The sequence below is a fragment of the Atractosteus spatula genome, chromosome 14, assembly GCF_055471065.1.
Source record: "Atractosteus spatula isolate fAtrSpa1 chromosome 14, fAtrSpa1.hap1, whole genome shotgun sequence".
NCBI classification, from domain to species: domain Eukaryota; kingdom Metazoa; phylum Chordata; class Actinopteri; order Semionotiformes; family Lepisosteidae; genus Atractosteus; species Atractosteus spatula.
The window spans coordinates 17542617-17566694 of NC_142719.1; the positions used below are offsets into that span (position 1 = coordinate 17542617).

The 24078-nt window shown below is 48.0% G+C and overlaps 1 long non-coding RNA gene across 1 annotated transcript; it reads left to right on the forward strand.

Annotated features, from left to right (window-relative positions):
* The first annotated feature begins 8991 nt into the window (after nucleotides 1–8991).
* Nucleotides 8992–13124, forward strand: LOC148820804 (uncharacterized). Its single transcript, XR_016094126.1, has 3 exons — nucleotides 8992–10135; nucleotides 11304–11443; nucleotides 11833–13124. It is a non-coding gene; the product is annotated as an uncharacterized LOC148820804 (long non-coding RNA).
* The last annotated feature ends 10954 nt before the right edge of the window (nucleotides 13125–24078 follow it).

Consider the following 24078-nt stretch of genomic DNA (forward strand, 5'->3'; position numbering starts at 1 on the left):
CCCCACTAACACCTCTTCCAGCAGCAAGCTTAGCTTTCCCAGGAGGTCTCCCATCCAGGTACTGACCAGGCTCACACCTGCTGAGCTCCAGTGGGCTGCCAGCTGTGAGTTTCAGGGTGATATGGCTGCTGGCTAATGGAGCTGTCCTGTCTGATCAATGAGTTACCCCCCCCCCCCCCCCCCACCCATCTGTAACCTTCCGCCAAGTGGGTACAGAAGTGTAGGGGTATCTAAGGGGTCTGCAGTAAAAAAATAAAACAGCATGTGTATTTGGAGACCACCCACATTCTAGCACAGATATTCTTTAGCCTCACCTCTGGCTTGATAGAGCCATGCAGGTGTCTCTTAGTTCTGCCAGTGTCTCTGTTACTGTAAGTTGGCAGTAGGGGGTAGGATTCAGGGATTCAGATATGCGGAACATGATCCCAGCCAAGGGATATGGAATACGGAATCTGAGCCCCTATCCTGGTGACATAATACCGAGTTTCCTGGAGTGCTGTAATCCGAGGAGGGTGATTCAGACCGGTGCTGACTCGCAGCTGTATGGAGGGCCCGATGTCTGTCCAGGAGTTAGGAACTGGGACTGTCCACCTGCTATAGCCCTGGGGAAGCAAGGTGACTCAGTCCTTGACAGAATTTAGAAATAGGTAATTATGTAATTTCAGAATTTAAATTTTCACAAGGGGAGAACCAAATAGGCCAAGCCAAATTAAATTATGCTGATTCCTTCCGCGCGTCTCAGGAGACTTTAAAAAAAAATCATTATTTTTCATTTTTTAAATTATTTTCATTTTTAATCTTCTCCTGGGCCAGCGCATTGCGGATTTCGTGTTTCGGTAAAAGGAGATCTGGCAGAGCAGGGACGAGGGACGCAGCAGGACTGTACTGGCGCTGGTCAACAGAATCAGAGCCCCCAGCCCCTCAGAGCAGCCTGACACATCGTGTGCAAAACGATCGGACGCACGACTTGCAGTGCGAGAACGAAGGTGTTAAATCTGGACTTTTAAAAGTGTGGCTGTGCTGCGATGATGTCACACGTGTTGGTTATAAGGGGAATCGTAAAAATAAGGGTTTACTGGTACGGTTCAGCCGCCATTGGTTGTAAACGAGGGGAATTGCTGTAAATGACCACTTGGCATCGAAATAATCTGTAACCGGAAAGCACGTAATATATCTGGCCACCCTACAGAGGCATCCAGCGCTGATGCCGGCTGCTACCACTACTGCAGTTTTCTGGATTGTCTGCTACGTTTGCATCTTTTCTTCAGCGAGGACAGTCGCTGTGCTTTCTCCGCAGCCCGAATACTTCCAGGGGCGCACTGACAAGCACCCTGCGACGGGAATCGGTTTCACTCGCACGGCCCCCGCGAGACACACGCATCGCCTCTCCCCCCTCCCCCCTGTCGACTCTGTTGGGTACAGTCTGAACCGTCACAGCGAGGAAGAAGTCGACAAATTACTTTTTAGCACAGGCTATGTCGAGTTTTATGCATTCATTCCCAACTGTTTTTTTTTTTACTGTATTTCGCTATGGTGATTCACGACGAAACAAGGTAATAGGTACAACGGCGCAGAGCCCTGCATCATTTTTGTACCAAGCACAGGGCGTCACGCTGTTATCTATTGATTGACTTACGTAATGATAACCTTCCCTTGCGTGCGTGTTAAATTTGCATTAATTTGTACTTGTCACCGGCACTTTATTATAGCCTGTGTGACTGCTTTTTGTATGAACTACTGCGGCCTTGTAAACGATTCGCCATGAGAAGTGCAGTGAACTTTGAGTATAGTCTTAATTTCACCGTTAACTAACTGTACAGTTGGGAGTACAACCATTTTCACCTCAAACGCTATTTTCATAGATATTAAACGGTCACGCAGTGGAAGTCGCCACCCCGGTAAATGGCGGCGCATTCAGCACTGAATGAGCGAAGGTACAGTTTTTAACCTTACTGTGCTACTCTAACGGTTGTGTACAATAATCTCACCGGAAGTACTACATTGGTTTAGCTCAAATTAAATTGAGCCCTCTTCTTGGGGGTTAGGGGACTCGTTCTTAAACGTGTTACTGTGAAAGCAATCAGTTTGACTATTCAGGCTTGAACAAAGGCGCCAGACCCACCCAGAGGAACTTTGTGTAAGACCCCCGATTTATGGAGAGCTGCTAGACCAGCCTGAATAGACAGGATTTGGGGACTTCTGGCCCTGAAGAGCGCCAGGAAGACTTTATTTATTCGTGCTTATTCCTTTGCTTGCTCCTGCTGTAATAAGTGCTCTGATGGCGTCGTCATTCTCATTTGCGACATTTTCTTTTTCTGCCTGCGGGAAACGCGCGGCCCTCTACCCTTGTCCTGGCATGCAAACGGCTTCTTTTTGTTACTCCGAAAAGATTTGAATTTCTGGCACGGGCGAAGCTCGAGGAGCGGCGGGTAATCTGCAGTCTCGCCAGTTCTAACTAACCTCCGAGAGCACCGGCTTCGAGTTTGTCTGGGAAGCCGAAGCCCTCGGGGGGCCCTGTCATTTACGGTAAGAGAAAAGGGGGGGCGTGCGACAAGGCGGGCGAAAAACCAGGGAGAGAAGCGGAGGGAGGCAGGGAGGGAGTTAAAACGTGACTGCAGGAAAGGAAGAGGCGGTGGAAGTCGAGGCAGAGCCCGAGAGGCGGGCTGGGAGAGAGAGAGGAGGGGAGCGGGCGAGCGCGGCGTGTGTGTGGGCGATCGTGGAAAACAGGATGCGCTCTCACATTCACGGATCAGGGCGATTGTCCCGTGGCGAGACGTTTCCGGACAGCGCTTTCAGCTCGCCCAGACTGTACTTGAGGAAATATTAATTTGACTTATGATTTCTGTGAGTGTGTAGCTTTTGTCATAAATAACCCTGCGGTGGCAGCAGTTGTGGGAAAAGAAAGAGAATTTGAACAGTACAGTAAATTGATAACGCTTATACAGCAGCAGCTTTCCTGTAATTTCATCATCCATATCCACAAGGGTCCGATATGCGTTTGTGGGTCAAGCAAATAGTGAATATTCACCGAAGGTATGCTACATGTCTGACGGGAAACTTAATCTTGAGACCCCAAATCAGTTTATACCGTTGGTCATTTTGCTGTCATCTAAACCTTACCAGCTGCCTTCTTTTTTTACTTTGTACTAGAGCGGCTGGTTTTTCACACACCTTTCCGTCGGACAATCACAGTGACACGGACTGATCGGCCTATAATAAAGATGCCCTTGTAGATATCACTGCCTCATCCGTAATTCAGAAAGCCGCCCACGTCTGGAGAGAATCGCAGCACCCCGGAAACACACGGCACTAGGCGGGGCCAGACGTGGGCTTCACCCTAGTCCGTAGCAGGACGCGTTGACACACGCAGAGACAATTTAGGGTCCCAATTTAACCAAACCAACATAACCTTGGAAGGAGAACTTATTTAGTCTCCATTCTCAAATTGAGAAGCAGATATTTGTGCGGGACCATAAATGGCAAATTATCCATGAAATAAGGTCTTTTTCTGTCCCTTTCTGAATGGAAGTTTAGGATGGGTTAGCATTTTCTGTGATTTTGTTTCCACAAATACTGTATTTTACCTGACTTTTTGTGTGGTTTCCTTTGGTTTTAGCACCTTCACTTCACTACCGTAGACTTATCTCGGGCTCATCATAGCGCATGACTGCAAACGGTCCTTTGAAATGATGCAGTGGCTCGTATGGCCAAGGTCCTGTTCAATAAAGCACTGTAATAATAATTGCATTTCTGTAGCTCTTTTCTTCCCATAGCACCCAAAATACAGGTGGGGACCCACTTCATCCGACTCTGAAGTGCACAGTGGCCGTCCTGCATCAACGGCCCCACTGTACAATAGCTCTATGGAGGAATGAGAAATTGCTTGAGTACCCGCACTGCATGAAAGCAAGAAAAATGTGCGAAAACTATGCAGTAGGGGAAACGGGGATCTCCAAAGCCTTTCTGCCTTGTGGATGACTCTGCTGCACTTGCACGTGTCCCAAAGTGTCAGATTTGCTGACCTGTTGTGGTCAGTATTAGAGACTTCCTGGTCGTGGGCCCAGCTCGTCCACTGACTCGCTCTTTGTCACTGAGAGTCCATGTGCTTCATCCTGTTTGGGGAGTACAGCTGAAGTACTCGTGCAGCACTGCTGAGCATGCTCCTCTCTGCTTGACAGCTTTTTCCAGATTGTGATATTATTTTATTATCTTTGTCTTATTAAAAACAGGTGCAAGGTGACACATACTGACCCCCAAATGCAGTCGATGCATGTCTGTGAAATGAGATCAGAAACTCCTAAGGGAGATAGTAAATTTCAGGCAGCATGGTGGAGCAGTGTTGCCTCACAGCACTGGGGCCCTGGGTTCGATTCCTGGGGTGCTGTCTGTGTGGAGCTTGTATGTTCTCTCCATGTTGGCAAGGATCCCCCAATTTCCTCCCACAGTTCAAAGCCACACTGGTAGGTTAATTGGCTACTGGGAAAACTGGCCCTGGTGTGAGGGTGTGTTCTGTGATGGACTGGATTTCCAGGGTGTACCCTGCCGTGCACTCGTGGCGTGCTGAGGCGTGCCCCCCCCCACAACCCTCAAGTATCTAAAACGGTTAGAAAATCGACAGCGAAATGTTAGCTTGACGGAGGTATGTGGCTTGGAGAGCTGTTGCAGGACGTTTACTGGAGAAGCATCTAAGATGGTAAATCAACTTGAAACGCAGAGCGTATTGTTGTGACAGACGGCTGTTCACCTGCAGCGAAGAGAAAGCAAATTAGCGCCGAGTATCGAAAGCACAGGGCGGGGCGCGGCCCGGCGGAGGAGACCCGGCCGAAACTTTCTCTCGTCACACAGCTCTAGACTGAATTCCCCTCTCCCAGCCGTGCGGGAAGGGTCTCTCCCCGATTCCACAACTCGAACGATATTAATCACGATCAGTTAAAAAGAAGACAGTTGTATCCAGTTACGTCTGGTTGCCAATATGAATAAGCTGCCGTTTGTGTTTTAATTGATTGATTGTGTCTAGTCATTTTTTTATGTTCTTCTACGACTGCCAGCACAAGACAGTTACCGAGTCATTGCGAAAGTATGATAGAGCACTTTTTTTTTTCAAAGAGAAAAAAAACCGTACCGTTCTTCCGGCTTTCAAAAACAAAGCGCCGTAAGAGCAGAGAACACCCGAGAATCGAAGACAACAGACAGGAAAACATGCTTTCTCTACCTCTCTCTCTCTTCTTTGATTTTTTTTTAATTTCTTGGCGGTTTGGCCTAGTCTGAGGAGTGCTAACGACAGCTACACCCTCACTGCAGCCAGCTTTTTTAAATCGCTGACACGTTTTTTAACGCGCATCATTGGCGAACACCGGGCCCCTAAATTCTAGCCAAACGGCCTTTCCTGTTCTCGGCAGCCTCGGATTTCCACGTTAAGACGCGAAGGGGACTTCACGTTCGATCGCCTTTTAGAGAAGCGGAAGTCACACTTAAACCAGTTAAGCCAGGACGCGAGTCCCTCATCTATGGCTGTTTCCACACCGCTTGCTGATTTTGCACAGAATGGGGCTCCCAACCTTAAACCCTCCTAGTTTGTCTTCCAGTCACAGGGTGATTAATTAAACGATTAATTAACTAATTGATTAATTCATAATCCCTTAAAGAGGCGAATTGGTTTTCTATTTTGGATCCGAGGGAAAGTTTGAAATTTGGTTTTGAAAAAGAAACGTGGCGGTGTTTCTAATTGGCGTCAACTCCGTACCAGTTTCTGGGTTTCAGAACTCTCCCCGTTCAGGCGTGAGCTGAGACATAACCACCTCCTCGGGCGGAAACAAGGAAGCAAGGTTTTAATAAGCACACCGAGGGGGGAAGTTGGAGAGGGCCTGAGCGCAGAAACAGGTTGGGGAAGAAAAGTCCATAAATAAGCAAGAGGTTGAATTGAAGGCACCGGTTCGCACCGGTGATTAAGAGCTCGGTTGGAATGAAAACAGGGAGTCCCACATGCCCCCCCCTCCAAACAAGGAACAGGATTAGGATCGAGGTATCTCCAGGCTTTAGAAGTTCTCTGCTGAGCCCCAGGAGTCATGCAGCCTTGTCTGTCACAGGCAGAAACACTTTTCGGGGTGTCAGTGAAGAAGCAGCGAGGAAGACCACTTGGGCCAATCAGACTAGATGGACCGTGAAGCACAGAACCAAGCAAAATCAAAAGGGTGGTGTAAAACGACACATAATCCAAGCCGAGGAAATGCCTGGTTCTGCTGCAGCATTTTGGTCCCGGACCTGAGCTATGAATGTCGGAGAGTGCAGTACCCATGCACAGTGCTCTGTAACACCTGCCCTCTTCATAGATCGCTCTGTGCGCCTCCCTTTTTCTGTGTTAGCTGTTTTTCTAATTAATTTCACACAGCACCTTCACGTACTCACACAAAACTGGGGGGGAAGAGGGCTACTGTAAAAATGTTGGCGGCTTTGAACAACTATGCGGCGGGTGTCTGCGAGCCCCGTTAATAGGCTGGCGCTGTGTTAGGGGCTACAGTGCGCTCGCTCGGGCTCAGATCTGTGCGGGAAGTGCCTGAGACGACCCGGGGAACGCCGCGCGCTTCACAAAACAGGAGAAAGGATAAAATACGTGATTTCCTGGAAGCACATGGATTTAAAAAAAAAAGAAGCGATACGCCCCACTTGGCGGAAGCCTTTTTTAAAAATCGGTGATGCCAGGCAGACGCAGAAGGCCGTTTCTGTGTTAAATATTTCCTGCTGGGCTTGTTGACTTGGGAGGAGAGGGTTAGGGTTAAACTTCTGTCCAGGGGGTCCCCAGGAACGGATAACTTCCTCTCCCCCTGTCTGACCTGTAGACCTGGCCTGACAGCACGGAGAGGTTTTTAGTTATGCTCAAACTTCAGTTTTACATTTAATTCGGGGATCCTTACTGACAGAGGTGTCCTGAAAAGGGATCCCCCGAAAGGAAAACTTGTCGGCAGCGCCTCGTGGAAAAACCTGGTCCCTGAAACAAATCCTTTTTTTGTTTCTGAAGCTGCAAATGCAAACACTTTGCTTGTGCTTTGTGAGCCCAGGTTTCGAGATATGTAAAATGTTCCAAAGCCATGACAATAACAATCAGCTAAGGCCACACAACACACCCCGAGGAAAAACACACACCCGCATGTGCAGAATCTTTCCCTGGGGGGCATCGCTGATGAATACCTGTCCAAGGACCCCTAAAATCAACTTGGCTGGCTCTGACAGGAAGTGCTGGGCATTCATGAGCTGACCAAGTGGGAACCTCACCCCCCACCCGCCACCCCCCAGTGGCCAGCACCATGGCTCTGAGCTCCCTATCAATAATGTAAAGTCAGTGCCAGGGAAGGGAGTTCCCAAGCTCCTGGCACCCACCACGATGCCAGCATCTTTTTAGCTGCAGTGAGAAAAGCCAATCGGATCCTTTTCTGCTGTTGCAGGGGAGCTCAGATCAGAGTTTTGAGCACTTGGCATGAGCCCTGGGGGGAGATTAAAGAGTATCCATTCAGGGTCTCAGGTGAGCTGGAGTCTATCCCAGCAAGCAGTGGGCCCAAGGCAAGATATACCCTGGATGGGACGCCAGTCCATCACAGGGAAGGAATATGCTTGTTTTGCAAAGAGGACAAAGAAGAGGAGAACAATAGCTTTGTTTTTGATCCAATATAGGGGAGGGGGGCTTGACATTTATCCCACAGCATGGCAGCCCACAGTTCTGAAAGCCCTGCTGCTCGACAGCACTTGTTGTCCTCTAGCTTGGCCTTCTGTCAGCGAGCTACAAGCGGGCAGCACTGGTGACTCATCCAAGTCAACGGCTCCATGCTAATTAGAGGTCAGCCTTCCAAACAAATTTGGTGACCTTCAGTCGGCCCCCAAACTCGGTCTGGTCAGGGCTGAGCCCTGTTAACCAAACTTCAAAGACCCCCCCATCCCAGCATGGGCTACGCTGATGAGGTCATCAGCCATTCAGTGGCACTGGGGCCTATTTAAGGGCCTGTTTTTGTCGTGGTCTCAAAAGGTCTGATCTTATAGGACACAGGGACTTTTTTTTGTGGTCAGGACTGAGGCAGAAAAGAAACAAGAGCATGTAGGAGTCATCCTCACATGACTTTGAGTGTATTTTGACCTTCTAATTCTGCTTGACAGTAATCGCATTGTGCCTGTGTTCGAGAAACACTGGTCAATAAGGTGTATTCTTGTATATGTATATCACAAGGAGGACATCATATACAGTCATAATATATTAGCAGGGAACAGATGATCACATCTATCAGGATCAGACTTGAAATGACTGCTCCAGATGTTGAATTGCAGTCAGATGCCAGAATCTTCTTTTTTTCCGTCTTGCAGTTTCTATGCACACCCATGATCAAGTCTGTATTACCTTAGTCACGGAGATGACTTAATCAGAAAAGGAGAAATTAAGAACAGGAAATGTTGTGGAATCATCGCGCTGGGATCTTTTTCTTTTTGATCCAACTAATCCAGAAGCCCGCTTCTCGAGAGTTGAATGAAAGCGTGGATGCCATCAACATCAGTCGTCACAGCTCCGCAGTGGATGTGAATGGTGCTTCAGTGATTCCCTGGTACTTCTTGGCGACTTTTTTTACTTTTAATTTTTCTGAACCCGTCAGCCAATGCCTGCTAACCATTCTGGCTGCCTGATCTAACACAACAGCCAGGTCCATTTCTGCCCTCAGCAATCAGAGGCACAAACTCCTAGCCCACCGAGAAGAAGGTCAGGTTTGCTACTACTTACTTGTCTTTCCCTGTAAAGTGCCCCAGTGTGTTTTAGTTTAAGAGCAATTCCATGATACACAGCATTCTCTAATATTTTTGGTAGGGCTGTGTGTTATGACTAAGACCGTAGAGGGCAAAGAAACAAGGCCTGTTTTCTGGTCATGTCTGTTTCATCGTGCCACCTGCCCCAGGCCTGTCCTGCTCCAGTTCTTACTGTCCAGTTCCAATGTCTCTATTTCTGAGAACCTTACAGACCGGACCTGTCTGGGTCAGGACTGGTTTCAAGAAAAGATCGGCTGGAAATAGAAAAAGGGTTAAACTTTAAACTCGCCACCCTCCTACCCGAAATTGCTCGCTGTGTTACTGGCATTACCGCCGTTACCGTCCTGGGCAGGCAGATCCCTACACTCTGTTTAAAACCCAGACTTGTTTTTAAAAAGGCAGATTGTGGTTGTCTGACAAAGAGAACAGAAAAGTCTCACTGTGGTACAAAGGCTTTAAGTTGATTGCAGAACTGTGGGCAAGATCACAGGTTAAGACAGTGCAGGTATTGTGTGTTTAATGGATGGAAATGGAGAAAAATATCAGATTTGCATCGTGGGAGTGAAAAGATATGGGTGGCATGGAGGTGCAGTGGTCTGCGTTGCTGCTTTCCAGCACTGTGGCTCTGGGTTCAATTCCCCAGGTGTTATCTGTGTGGAGTTTGCATGTTCTCCCCGTGTTTGCATGGGTTTCCTCCAAGTGCTGCAGTTCCTCCCACAGTCCAGAGACATACAAGTAGGGTCAGTCCTGGTGTGAGTGTGTGTATCTATGTTTGTGTCTGTCTGCCCTGTGATGGACAGGTGTCCCGTCCAGGGTGTGTACCCCACCTTGCGCACATTGCTTGCTGGGATAGGCTCTGGCTCCCCTGCTATCTTGATTCGGATGAAGCGGTTAGAAAATGGGTGGGTGAAAAAGAAACATTCAGCTCAATTTCTTCTCGCTCTGCCTTCGATTTTAATCAGTGAGCAAAGCAAGTGTGAAATACGGGGAACTCGCAGCTACAGCGAGTTACGGTGCGTATTCACAGCTCGATAAAAAACAAAAAGATTAATAATGTCTTCCGTCTGTCCAGTTGTTGTGTTTCTGCAGCTTCTTCTCTCCCTCACCTAGATTATTGCAGTGAAGAACCTTAATCAGGAGAAGTTCACCGGTAACATCAGTTTCATCTCCCTACATTGCTGTACTGTATGTCACACACAGTGCAGCCTCTGGCGCGGCGTTCAGCGAGTCCTCTTTGGCGAAGCAGTCAGTGGTGGCTGGGACTGATGGGGGAGAATCCAGGAATTCGTGTTTTTCTGTGCCCTGCTTGTCTGGAAGCTGGCTGCAGCCCCAGCCGCCGGCGGGAGCAGTGAGTCAGGTAGCTGAGCTGCACGTCCCGAGGATCTCTCCTTAACGAACCAGGAAGCGCAGGCTGGTTACCGCGGGTCGCCCAGCGAGCGCCCGCAGGTGCGTCCTGCCTTCATTATTCCGCGGCCCGCGGGAGCCGCCGACTGTAATCGCTTTAATGAAGGTGTTCCTAATTAGGTTCCGTGTGGCCGGGGGTTAATTGTCAGTAGCCCAGTGGCAGACGGAGACCTTTCCGGAAAGGCACACGTAGCCTGGAAACGAGCATCGCGGGGCCGCGGGGGAGCGTTTCTCCAGATCGCCGGTCCGACCGGCAGGCTTGTTAAGGGCCGCCACAGGGCAAGTACGAGAGTCCCGGTCGAGATGGCTGTAATTCTTCATCCTCAGCGGCTCGTCTGCCAGCTCTTCTGTTTAAGACTTCTTGAGTTGTCAGTCGATCTGTGTATAAGGAAAGACACATTTCTGTCCCTTATAGAAGGGTAGTTCCATATATGCTAATATGCTTTACCACATTATTTAGATATAGGATGTATACAAGCACATAAGAAAGACATCCAGCCATGGGTGGGTAGTTTGTTCCAGACTCCGACAACTCTTTGTGTAAAGCCTTTTCTCCTGTTCTCTGTGCCCTTAGTGCAAAACATCAACTCGGAAAGAGTCATTATGTTTTTTTATGCTTCTGGAACGGAAGCCTTTGGGAATTCTGTTCCAGGCCTCTCCCTGGACTGAAAATAGCCCCATCAAACCTACCTCCGACTCCTCGTGCATGTGGATGTCCTGATGGTCTGTGTGGTCTTGTTCCTTTGTGCACACGCATTTAAGAACATTATTTTAAAAGGTTTAACAAAAATGGTCAGGACAGGAAAACAAATTGAGCTCACTGACCATACAAAGCCTTTTTTTGCCTGTACTGTATATGCTGTGCCCTTTCTTCCTTTAAAGCTTTAGAAGCTAAAACATCGCTTTTTTATGTATGCTTGTTAAGTACAGTGTAACCCAGGTAGCTTAAATTAAATGACCTTGGCATATATGCAACTGTTGAATAAAAAGCGGTTACAAATTTACACGCTTGACAAACTGAATTTCACTCAGCCGTTTTTCCTGTCGCTGAGTGAGTTGCCGGAATTCGTAACGCCATGCTCTAAACCCTTGTTACTGCTTCTGTCTCCTGTATGTCCTAGCTCGAGCCATGAGGTCAACAGAAAGGCACTCATGGAAGGTCACAGGTCACCTGGGAGGAAGTGATGTCACAGAGGATAAAGGCTGGCAATTCCAGGGAAACACATTTTCCTAAAACACATTTACTCACATTTACAGGCCGGTGAGTAACCAACCTCTGATTCACGCACACACACACGTGGAAACACAAACGGCAAGGCAAATACACACACACACAAAGTAGAGAAGATGCCCAGACGTGATTGAGACTGGTCTGAACGAAACAAGGTGATCAGAATCTCAGATTTTTTCAAGCAGGGTTCTTTGGCCAAATAGGAGAAGCAAAATTTGGAGAAAAGAAAGAATCCAATCCATTAACGGAAGATCACAGGGTTCTTTTTGCACAGGCTGGTCATACAATGCTTTGTGACTGTATTTGTTTAAGTTACGCAGTTGACGATGCGATCGCCCACTTCATAAAGCAGTGCGAGTTTGCTTCTGTCGTCTTCATTGTTTATGTAAAAAGTAACGCAACCCTTTCTTTTTTTCCAGGGCGAGCTGACAAAGCACAGACACCCCTTGCTTAGAAGCTGCAAAAAAGGTGACTCCATGATGGGAAAAACAGAGGCAGGGGAGGGGTTCTAACAGAATCCAGTGCAGGAGCATGAAGAATCGTTTAGTTTGATCTCAGAATATTTCATCACACCTCTCAGCAGTTTGAATTTTTAAAAATGGCTTTCAGAAGCACCGTTCCCCACGAATGCACACAAGCCCCAAAGGAGAGAGAAAGATCTTTATTTTTTTTCGGATTGCCAGCCACTGTAGGTCATGCACAGGTCACTGGCCAGCACAGACTGCAGCCTGTGTGGATCCTGTGCAAGAAGGCGCAGCGAGGTCGCCCAGAGGTCGGAGAGGTGTGGCGCTGGGGAGGGTGCTACGCAGCTGGGGGGGCAGGAGGGAGGGGGCATGGGGCAGTAGTGGGAGAATTCTTGTGCAGTCATTGCCTATCCAGACCTCTCTGACCTTCAGAGCACCCTGCCTGGAGTGGAAGGAGGTGGGAGGTCTTACAGAAGGGCTGAATATGGCTGCCATCTCTCGGGGGGGGGGTTAGGGGGGTAACAAGGCAGGCCAAATTTCTCTGCAGGCTCCTGGCTCCTTGAAAAAAAACAAGAGTTATCAAGCTATGAATGATCAGGGAGCAAGTTTTGTTTGAAATGGAGGTTACTGAGTGCCGGTGGCCTCAGCTGAGCTTCATGTATTATGTGTCTGTCTCTCTTTAGTTTTTCACTTCTGCTGGGGGTGATTTCTGAAGGATGTGTGTAGGTGACAAGTAGAGTTACAATCAAGGAGGCCTATTGGATGGTTAATTAGCTAATTGGATCAGGGGATCTCTTCCAGCCATTTCTTGAAGGAATCCAGGGTATCGGCTTCAACAACATAGCTCTGTCATCTGTTCCACACCCCCACCACCCTTTGTGTAAAGAAGTACCTCTGACACTCAGTTTAAGATGCACTTCCCTGTAGTTTCCACTGCTGCCCTCAGGTTTCTGTTGCACTACAAAGGATTTTTCAGTGCCCTGTCAGATTTTGAATTTGGAGGATGAAGAAACAGCATGCAAGCACATACAGGGGGATAACGGTTTGCGATTTTTTTAAAGTAATACTTAATGAGTCAACCCAATCCAGGATTGTAGCTACTTAAGCCACAATGTTTACCCTGGGCTCGTCCAGCTGGCAGTCTGTCCCGTTGTCCTGTCTGTGAAAACAGCCTCTGCACAGCTTCCAGCAGTGGCGCGTGTGTTTGTAAACAGTAAAAAAAAAAATAAAGAAAAAACCGTCAACCACGCCTTCGATGAATTTCCACATTTCCCGTGCGCGGCGGTCTCTTCCTCTCTCTCTCGCTCTCTCTGGTTTTCTTTCTGTTTTGCTTGGCGATGACAGGGAGGGCACGTCCGCAGCAGAAGCATGCGGAAACACGGCGCGGCGGCGGTGGCAGCCGGCTCCGGCCTGCTGCAGCCTCCCGCAGACGCGCAGATGCGCGCAGCAGCGGCTGAAACTCGCTTTCCCATTTTCCCTCGGCCCAGGGGCAGCCGAGCCCCCCCCTCTCAAAGTTTCAAGAGCTGCCAGACTGGAACCAGCTAGAAGAGCCGGAGCATAACCTTTCTGACCTTTGACCCGCCGAATCTCGTTCCTAAGCAGGGCGCGGTGAGCCCCAGCAGGCTGTCAGCTGTGTTCTTTGAAGAAGTGGCCTCGCCCTGGACAGTCATTCTGCATGGCTGTAATTCGCTCCATAGGACACTGGGCTTCCGACTTCCACTTCCTGATCTGACTTCTTCTGCTTCTGCCCTCTGCTCCTTCAGCCTGCTCTACCTGCCACCTTGTCACTGGGGGCAACCTGTTCCATTAACACTGTTCCCATGATCTCGTCCAGCCGCCTCCTGAAAGAAGCCAGAGTATCAGCTTCGGCAGCATGGCTTGGGAGCTTGTTCCCCTCTCCCACCACCCTTTGTACAAAGAGGTGCTTGTAAGTTGGTAGAACCTCCCATTACATGACACCCGCATACATTATTAACATGATTTCACCTTGAATAAGGATATCACTGCTGTGGCCTGGCACCCCGTCCAGGGTGTGTCCTACCTTGTGCCCATCGCTTGCTGGGATAGGCTCTGGCTCCAGGGAAGAGACCGGGATAAAAGCAATTAGAAGATGCATGTATGGATAAAGACATCAGCCAATATGAACACATCGGAACCATTTTAATTGTTTTTTTAATTGCCTCCGTTGTGTGTTTTTGTTGCTAGGATATGCACAGAGGATCCAGCAGTCTTTTGCCCTTCACATGCACCAGCCCATGTGGAATATATTGTGCCTTCACCCTGTCACTCCAGACACCTCAGCTGGAATTTCTGACATCATGGTTTTTAGAGATTCCTTTTTCCTTTATGATCGCTATTTCCATGAAAAAACATTTGGAACCGAGAAGAGGAGGCATGTGTTTACCCAGAGGGTGGTGGGAGTGGGGAACAAGCTCCCCAGCCATGTTGTTGAAGCCGATACCCTGGCTTCTTTGAGGACACAGCTGGATGAGATCCTAAGTGCCAAGGACGCCACATGGGCCAAATGGCCTCCCCTCGTTTATAACCACGCTTATGCTCTTATATAGGCGCTCTAGCGATCGCTTGGGACTGCTGCTGCGGCCTGCAGAATAAAATGAGCATGCGAGGAAAAAAAAACATTCGGAAAAATCTTTTAATTCTTCAGGACCAAAGTTACCGGGGGAAACTGAAGACCACGGAAGCCTGGTGTGTCCTGAACTGAAAACGGGTTTTTTTTTGTCTCATTTCTTTTATTTTACTAATCTACGGAGTCTTGCACAAATCTGCGCCAGCCGGGTACGTTAAACCTGGAACGAAGTTACTTCCCACAGTCTCGTTTCCCGGGAGAGCTGGAGGGCGTGGCGCCTCGCCTTCCGAGAAACGCCCTTTCCGACTGAACTGCCAGCGCAGAGGCGGCTTAAATTAGTCTGTAAGGGAGCAGCGCCCCCATTCCCGTCGGCTCCCGCCCGGGTTTATTGGACTGACAAGAACACTGTTTACAGTAAATCGTGAGACTTGGCTATCGCCTCCTTACCACACTGCCCTCACCTTTGAAAGAAACCGTTTGAAAGAATCGCTTCGGCTCTGAGCGCGCGTAAAAGAAAGAGAGAAAGCCAAGGCCAGGTTGTGTGACACAGCGTGTGAAAGTGAAGAGGCGGACGGGGGTATATTTAGACGCGCAGGCTAGCGATGCAAACCAGGCGCTAGCTCCAGTCTGAGAGCCCTCTTCTTCCAGTCAGCCGGCGCGCTTCCAGGAAAGACGACGAGAGGCAGCAGCGAGGAGATGCCTTATGGGAAACAGAAATGACCTGATTGTTCCAGCTGCGGTTGTTGGATTCCAGAATTGCAACCTGTTATCTGTCCTTTGAATGTGCAGCAGGTCTTTCTCTGTTCTTTGTATGTCATTCAAGACAGTCGCGATGTACACATAATTAGACAGTGATAACGTTTCTGAATCCATAATGGCAGGGGAACTAAATTAGTGTTGCAGCCAAACCTCTTGTCCACAGAGAAGCAGGGTGTAACACAGATAATCTTCCCCTCTTCCTTTCCTGCCCTTCATTATTCCACAGATGTTTTCAGGAAAAATAGTGAAAGGTTTAGGTCAACGCTGGGCAAGGATTCAGACACTTTTGCAATGTTGACCAATTAAGCCTTTAATTGCTGTACTTAAACTATTAAGAGATCAGACTAGAATTAAATCCAGGAGATCTTGTGGGAGCCACTGCCATTGAATTCTTATCAAACCAGATCTTGATAGTGCTACAGCTTAGTAAGAAGTAACTGCTTATAAAAACTCTATCAGTATCCTTGCAATGCTATATGATTGTTATGTTCTTAATCATAATAAATGTTTCAAATGATGATGCACATTTTCCCAATGCATTATTAATAGACATTTGAGTGAGATTTTTGACATCGCTAGTCCTTGATAGTATAATTAAGGACATGTGTATTGAAAGGTTCTAATGCATCACTAGACTAAAGACTAACCCTCCCCAGACAGGAAAACACAATCACTGCACTGGAGCCTGAGACTAAACTGATAAAAACTAGTGTTACACACATTGCTTATGATGTGAGAGTAAAGGAGTCATATAAAAGACAGGAGGTAACAGTGAGGATCCAGCCTGCTTCTGGGTCACCTCAGTCAGGAAGCCCTTAACCCCCTGGGGTCCCCTCTCCCAGCCCTCCTCCCCTCCACCCTGAGAGCAAGGCTGCTTTCCAAGTGCTTTTCTAGTCGTCTTTCGAGAGCAACTCTCTTGCTGCAAAGCAGGTTAGACCTTCTGCCCATGTAACAGGTCTGTGGTTTTGTGACACACAAGAAAAAGCACACTCATTCTGTCAAACCTCAGAGCCCCTACCACAGTGTCACTCATACAAACACCAGCTTTTTCATTCTGAACCAAAGCAAGAGAAACAAAAAAAGAAAGAAGTTTCTCATTTTCACACAGAGAAGAAGGCCTGCCGGTTTCAACCAGAGTCTGCAGGCCTGGCCTGTCATGCCTCTTGCTTTCTTTCTGGCTTGTCTGTGTAGTAATCTGGTGACTTGTTTTCCATTTCCCCCCCGAATGCATCAGCTCAGAGCTGTGCTGAAGAGCCTGCGGTTCACGATTCTTTACATCCCTAAAGGATCTGGGTTCATCTAAAGATTTCCCTGCACCCAAGTGACAAGAGTTCCTCCAAATGCCGGCCTGCCTTTCTACAAAAGAAAGGCCTTGTGCACGAATCGGGCCCCAGGAGCTTTGGACTGCGCTGGGTGGAGCAGTCGATCTTGGTGAACAGCAGCTTAACACTCTTTCACAAGACAGTTCCTGGCTGGGAATCAGAGCTTCCAGTCCTGGTGCTGGAGGGTTGGTGTGTCTGCAGAGTCTCTGGGTCTCTTTAAAGCTGCAGCACTTGAAGAGCTCAGAGCAGCTGTTAAATTGGGCCAATGAATGTTCTGTTAAAATATCTCCATATAAAGTTATACATCTAACTCTAATAAATGTCAGGAGTGGTGATGAGCTCTCCAGGATGTCGGAATGGTATTAACTGCAGCAGAGTTCCCATTCTCACAAGAAGTAGAAATGTGTGATCTACAAAGCCTTTTCAGCTCATGCAGATGCAGATATCGTTTCCTGTCTGATGAGACTGCACCCCCTCACCCCAAACCACCACCACTCGATCTTCATGTCAACCACATCTATGAGAGGCGCTCTCTCTTTCTCTCTTCAACTCACTGCTTCAAGACCTCCCGGCTCTCTGCCATCGCGGCTCAGCCGCTCTCTGCGCGCTAAGGCCTGTCTGCGAGCTCCCCTGAGCCAGCAGCACCAAGCAAGCCATGCTGCTTTCTCTCTGCACAAGCTGTGCCACTAGTGATCGGGCTCCCTGCTCCCCCTGCATAAAACCACACTGTGTGTTTAGGTTAAGAAAGATCAGCACCAGTACGGAGCAGATGCACCACAGTGAAGTGGTCAGCAGAGACTCTGTCTCTGGGGGTGGGTTGGCAGTGGGGAGAGGTTTTATTTCCCAGGCCCCTTTAACTCTGAATGCTAACCTGAGGACGGGGAAATTTGTCATCCTTCATGTCTCACCAGGAAGTCTTAAAGGGGAGGTTGCTAGTTTTCCCTCGACTTCTCTTCTGATGTAAAACTCCCCCTCTGTGTGTGATTCATCCTTCTGCATCTTCTAGGCCTTTCTTCTCATCCTCGTCGCGTCGCCTATCGCAGGGGGCTGCCTCTGGACCGCCGTCTGCTGGTCCTGGTTGGACTGCCACTTCCTGTGTCCAGCTACCCAACCATAGTAGACGTGGAGCTGCCCCAGACTGGGAGAGAAACTGATCACTTGTTTCTTTGCTTATTTTTCCTATTGTTGCCACCCAGTTCGCAATCGCCGGCTGTGCCGTTGTGTCCTGACTGGCGGCTAACACACAAACACAAACACAGGGAGTTTGGGGATGGGCAGACATGCTCCTCTGACCCACCCACCCGCTGAAAGAACGGCTGGCCCTGATTGGTGGAATGGTCAGGCCCTCATGATGTCACAGGAAGCCAGTGGGAGACAGGGAAGTTGCTCCTTTGTCACGAGCCGATGACTCTCAACCCTGCCACTAGGTGGCGTTCTCCCAGCTGAGTGCTGCCACTTGGGGAATCAAAGTCGCAGATGGCCGGTGACCTGAGTCAGGTTAGAATTCGATTTTCTTTTTGAGCCACTCGAAAGCCCAGTGGTGTTTGAATATATTCATTGGCTCAGTTTTGTGGTTGGCTCGGGCCAACAGCCGGATTTTGGTGTTCGTAGGCCCTGGGCACTTTCACTCCAAAATGTGCAAAAAGAGGGGTTAACGCCAGTTGAATCACGTTGATTGACACGATGCACTTTAAACTATTCCAGCGCTAAACCCCGTGATGGATGGAGCAAGTCGAGCGACCATCACTTCGATACTTCTAGTTCCTAGAACAGCCGCTAGATAGCGCGTGATAATTGATTTGGAGCACCTAGTGACGCCCCACACGCCGTTACATTCCCAAACCACTGTTTCACAATCTCATTCCTAACTGAACCCATCACATTCCCACACGCACCAGATCCCACAAATTCTCACTCCTGGACCAATTATGCAACCACATCCCTCTCCCTTCAGTATTTCAAGTTCCCTCACACACCAACCCATGCTCACTATTGAGATGCCTCCTGAAGTATTCTTGTGTGGGGGTTTCTAACTTTTTGTTTGACTGATCTCCTGGTTCCTAATCTTTGCCCCTGCCTTTTTGACCATGCTCTTTGGATTTTGTTTTTTGGGTTCTGTTTCTTGGATTTCCCTTGTTATTGGACTCATTGCTTCTCCAATTGACTAAGCCCCTGGATTACATGTTTTGGGTTGTTCCTGTGCTACTCCACATTCCGCAGGGCTCACAGTTATGCATAAGGATCCTCCTATTCTACCTATCGGTTCCCTGACACCTAGAGTCGATTGCAAGCACGTTGCAGCTTGTTTTTCTTGTTGGTTGCTAGTTTCCCTCCTTCATAGGCCCTAAAGATTTTGTGGGCACAGAAATCCACATGACAGATCCAGGTTTGCAACGATAGAGCTGGGCTTTTCAGACCTGTGTCCCCTCCAGCCTTGCAGTATTTTTCTGTCAACCAGCTTAATTATTTGCTTGATAATTAACAGGATAGGCCAGTCTGTTTACCAGGCCTTCAGGTGCGCAAATGTACTGTGACGGGGTAGGGGGAAAAGTGTTATCAGTGACTGGCAGGATATGTGGGATTGGATCAGTATCTACAAAATACATATGCAAACTAACTTGGCAAGAATGCCAGTGTTTTTTTTTTCAGGTGCCACACCCTATTTACCTGGACTGGGGATATGGAAAGCAACCTTCTGCTGTTTTGCACTCTGCAACACAGCCCTGGGAGGAGAACTGAGCAAAGCCACTGTACGTTGTTATTCTACACAGGCCAGAAGGAAAAGAAAATGGCTGTAGATTAACATTTTAGGAACACAAGAGCTCATTAATGATGGGAGAACATTGGACCCACAATGCTGTTAGCTTGTGAATCAAGGATCTTGTCCAGACTCTCTGCTTCAGCAACATTTCCAGGAGGCTTGTTGCAGGCCTTACAACTCTTTGTGTAAAGACCAGCATGATGTCCATAATCCTGATAGTTCTAACAGCAGTGTTGGGGGGGGGGGGAGCAAACATTGCTGGTTGTGTCCTGAAAAGCCTTGCGCTTTATAGTCATTCAATTCCACAACCCCATGTAGAGATGCACTAAACTAAGCTATGACTCATTGAAGATTTGAAATAAGTTTATTTCTTAACAAAGAGACTCAAACTGACAGTGTTCTTGTCCCAATCTGATCTGCTTACCATTGTTCACAAGCAACCTTTTATGCTTTAAAACATCTCCTCTATGTACCCAACATGGTATTAATGACGCACACTTTAGGATATAGAGTTCACCTCTGATTCTTCCTACAGATGTCCGTATATATGAGACAACAGTATGCTTGTTCAGCCTTTTTCAGTAAAACATATCCTTTACACAAGAAAATCTTGCACACAGAGCCAAATCTTACACAGAGGTCCTATAGAGAAAATCCTACACACTGTTGGTTGTATGATGTCAGGAATCCGACTCAAATGTTAGCTTCTGTTATTTTGTCTGTTCCCGCAGTGTGGATGAACGTTATCCGTTTTCCAGCTCTGCAGGTCTTCTGTTTGGATCGATCTTTCATTTCATTTAGCATTTTCGATCGAACCGATTGCTCGCTAAAAATGATTCATATTAAAGGAAAACAAAAATACCGCTGAAGGCACAAATCAGTGACAGTTGTGCCAGTTTGAGCACCTCACGAGTAAATCAATTACGTAATTAAATTGAATTAATTAACTTATCAACGGCAAACAGCATGCCGCCAGACGTTTTGAAACCTTTTAATTTCTACAGCGCTTCTGAAACTTGCGCAGCTGAAAACAGTAGAAAAATACAAGAAACAGCGAAGAAAAAGGTTTCAATCCAGAGACCACAGTTAATCAGATCTTGCCGGCATTTAAACGGTTAACTGTTATGAGTCGCACCCGAAATTCCGGTTTTGATCATAGCGGTACCAGAGGGTTCTCAGATTGTAGCTGTGCAGAGAAAACGCGACTCTGATCGGCTTTTGCTCGTTCTTAGTCAGAGTGGGACCACCGAGCTCGCAGCCGGCGCGACTGTGACTGGCTGGGCCTTGCCTGCCTCCGTTAGACCGAGCGTCTCCAGCTCCTTTCGGTGCGGAAACAACCGCAAGAGATAGGAAGCACACCTCTGAAACCGCAGGTTCAACAGAATAATAATGAGACAAAAAATCCTTACACCCCCCCCATTTCACGTCTGTTTAACCCTTTCTGTGCCGGTGCTCAACTGAACGGTTAGAGTTCGCGTCCTGACTCAGGGTCGTCGATTTATTTTATTTTGTTTTAAAAAAGCGAGAATCACATCGCTATGATGTTCACGTTTTGTTGTGTTTTTGAGTCGGCAGCTGTACTTTGATGTCGGTTTCCTTTGACCGTTTAAAAGGGGTTAATCACGCGATCTAAAAAAGGACAAGTCATTAGGCCTCCTTATATAATTCAATGTAGCAGTTGTAGACTGGGCTCTGTAGTCGGGGGCTTCTTCCACCGTGAAACCGTGCATTGCACCGTGCTCTCAGCCAGCCCTGCAGAAGATTAACTCCAACGCCGCATTAAAGGCACATCATCGTTAACCTGATTATTAATTTCCTAACTGTTGCTTTTCCTCTTATCTAGGTCATGACCTGTGCTGATGTGTTTTGGCATTTTTTTTCTTCTATCTTGCATTATAAAAGGGATTTGCCTGAACACTTACTGCCGTGCACGTTTACAAACTCGACATCACCGCGGTCTCTCGCACTGCACTGCATACCTTTTCTTTTGACTCTGATACCACCCAGAGTAACACTCAGAGACTTCTAAAACAATTTTCTAGGAAACTAATGCTCTCTACCATTTTCTCCCTCAAAAAACAGATTATCCTTTCCAACAACAACATCAAAGAGGCTAAGGAATTTCTACGGCTTACAGCTCCACATCATCTTCCCTTCATAACTAACCTCATTAGATCTCTCAACTCTAAACTCTACCAGTTTCTCACTACAGAGAAGGACAAAAAACTCAGTCATCTTCTACAGAAGAAAACCATCAACACCCCGAACACCCTCACCAACCCTAACCTTGTTGTCACCATACCTTCTGACCTTTCCCTTTCACAGGATGAGCGATCCCTCCTCAGCAAAGGGCTCAGTTTTGTACCAGTTCCCAGGAAGCTGGACATCCCCCAGACCAATGTCGACCTTAACCGCTTTTACCGCAGGATCCGTCTCAGAGCACATTTTGCCGACAATTCCTCTTCACAGGCAGCTGATAACAACCCGGTTATTGATGTCATTAACAACATTAATCCCAAACAGAGCTGTTGGACTCCCTCCTCTGGCCGTTTTCCACCAGTTGATTATTTCATTAACCAATGCACTAATCAAGCTCCCAAGGCACTCTCTATACCCAGTAAACATAGGTCTAACCTCACCCAAGGAGAAAATCAGGCGCTCCAGTCTCTCCGCAACAGGGATGATATCGTCATCAAACCAGCGGACAAAGGAGGCGCTGTTGTGGTGTGGCGTAAGGATCTATACATCTCTGAAGCTTCTAGACAACTAACTGACACTTCTGCCTACCTCCCTCTCCAACAGGACCCTACCACTGACTACCAAAAGGAAGTGGTATCCACCATTTCTCTTCTTATCAGCAGTAATGAGCTCCCCCAGGAGGCAAACCGGCTCATCATGGAACATCCACAGGTATCTCAATTTTACCTCCTCCCCAAAATCCACAAACCGGACACCCCTGGACGCCCCATCGTATCAGCATGTAACTGTCCAACTACTTACATCTCAGCCTTTCTCGACAGCCTCATGAGACCGCTGGTTGAAGATCTTCCCTCATACATCAAAGACACCAACCACGCGCTCCAACTTTTTAATGATTTCCAATTTCAGGGTACCGAATGCTACATTTTTACCATGGACATCACATCTCTGTACACCGTCATTCCCCATAATGACGGCCTTACAGCACTCAAGCACATGCTGGACAAACGCACAGTGCTTGATCCACCCACCCACACCCTGGTACGCCTTGCAGAATTGGTCCTCACACTGAACGCATTCTCTTTCAATAATCTTTTTTACCAACAGGTCAGTGGAGTTGCCATGGGCACCAGAATGGGACCCAGCTATGCCAACATTTTTGTCGGCTGGGTAGAAGAATGCTTCTTCGCTTCCTACACTGGCTATGTCCCTGACCTCTACAAACGATATATTGATGACTGCGTCGGTGCCGCCACATGCTCCAACGATCAGCTTGAGTTCTTCCTGCACCATTTCACCAACTTCCACCCGTCCCTCAAATATACGATTAACATATCTTCCACTACTCTTCCGTTTCTAGACATCCACTTGTCTATCAACTACCCCCGACTGTCCACTTCAGTTTATTACAAACCCACGGATTCACACAGCTACCTCCTGTACAGCTCATTTCACCCCAACCACACTAAAAACTCTCTTCCTTTTTCACAGTTCCTTAGGTTACGACGATTATGCAGCGACGACATCGACTTCGAGAACCAAGCCCTCGAAATGTACTCATTTTTCATCAACAGAGGATACCCCAGCAGTGTGATTGACAGGGCCCTTGCCCGAGCCAAAAACACCCCCCGGACCATCAACCCGATCAGGAACTCCCGCCGTAACAACCGCATTCCTCTGGTGCTTCCTTACCACCCTAACACACTTCCTATCCCCAGGACCATTAACCACAACTTTTCCATCCTACAGGATGATCCCTCCATTGGGGCCCTCTTTTCTGATCGCCCTATCATCTCATATCGCCGACCACCTAATCTGCGTAACCTCCTTGTTCACAGCTCCCTTGACCGCCCTCAACAACCATCCACACCAGGCACTTTCCCTTGCAACAGAGCTCGCTGTATCACCTGCAAATACACAGCCACCACCACACTCATTCAAGGCCCCTCAGGACAATTCCGGATCACCCAGACAGCATCTTGTACCTCCAGCAACCTTATTTACTGTATCTCTTGCAGTAAATGCCCAGCCATCTACATTGGAGAAACGGGAAGGAGACTCGGAGACCGTTTCAGAGAACACGTCAGGGCTGTAAAGATTAAAGATCTCTCCAAGCCCATTGTTTCTCATTTCACCTCTGACGGCCACGACCACTCTAATCTCTCCGTCTGTGTTCTCAAAGACGGTTTTCCAAACTCATACATCAGAAAGACCACCGAAACTAAAATTATTCTGCAGCTAGGATCACACCTTCTCCCTTCCCTTAACGACAGACTACTGTTCTTTTAAATTTTCTCCATTCATTGGAAGTTTCATTTCACACCTCTCTGCACCCATTCTGACTTCACACCTCTTGATTGGCCTCTCTTTCTGTCCCCTGCTCCCGCCTCTCACTCCTCCTCCCTCCCAACCTTTGTTCTCCCGCTACTTTACCTTTGCCTACTGCCCTGTCTCTCTCACACCTGAAGAAGGCTCCACGGCCGAAACGTTGTGTTCTCTTTCTTCTTTTTTTCAGCATGGAATAAACCTATTACTTGTTCCTTTACTGCACTGCAAGAGTGCGAGGGTGCAGG